Source organism: Carcharhinus amblyrhynchos, unplaced genomic scaffold, assembly GCF_965287045.1.
Source record: "Carcharhinus amblyrhynchos unplaced genomic scaffold, sCarAmb.v2.hapA chromosome_1171, whole genome shotgun sequence".
NCBI classification, from domain to species: domain Eukaryota; kingdom Metazoa; phylum Chordata; class Chondrichthyes; order Carcharhiniformes; family Carcharhinidae; genus Carcharhinus; species Carcharhinus amblyrhynchos.
In genome coordinates, this window is record NW_027650911.1 from 4170 (window position 1) to 4794 (window position 625).

General features: G+C 43.0%; 1 non-coding gene across 1 annotated transcript; it reads left to right on the top strand.

Annotated features, from left to right (window-relative positions):
- Positions 1-323: 323 nt before the first annotated feature.
- On the top strand, positions 324-396 carry trnar-ccu (transfer RNA arginine (anticodon CCU)). The gene has a single exon. It is a non-coding gene; the product is annotated as a tRNA-Arg (tRNA).
- The last annotated feature ends 229 nt before the right edge of the window (positions 397-625 follow it).

The window sequence follows — 625 nt, forward strand, 5'->3', positions numbered from 1 at the left end:
GATGTGCGGGTTAGGGTGCATTGACCTGAATAGGCATCGGAGAGTGGCGACTAGGGGATTTTCACAGTAACTTCACTGCAGTGTTAATGTAAACCTACTTGTGAAATTCATAAGTAAACTTTCTTTAAATTCTAAAATGGATTCGAAACGTTAACTCTGTCTCTCTCTCTCTCCACAGACCTGCTGAATATTTCCAGCACCTCCTGTTTTTATTCCAAAATGTTATCCCGCGTGCCTCCAAACTGGTGGAGGTTATTTCTCTCTGACACCATTTCATTAGATATTAGTTGATCATTTGATCTGACAGCTCCTAAGCCAGCACAGCCCCAGTGGCCTAATGGATAAGGCACTGGCCTCCTAAGCCAGGGATTGTGGGTTCGAGTCCCATCTGGGGTGATGTGTGTTTTTAAAACATTGTCTCTCTGCCTCACAGCTCCCAATTCCATCTCAATCAATGAAAATTAGTGTGAGTTTGAACTTATCTCTGCTCTCTTTAGAGATTCCCCAGTGCCTGGCAGTGAGCTGATGGAAGCAGAATTAATGAGAACTTTCCACATGGAAGGGAATGAGGATAAATAAACACTGAATTACAGATACACCATAGACAGCATTCTCTCTGGATGTA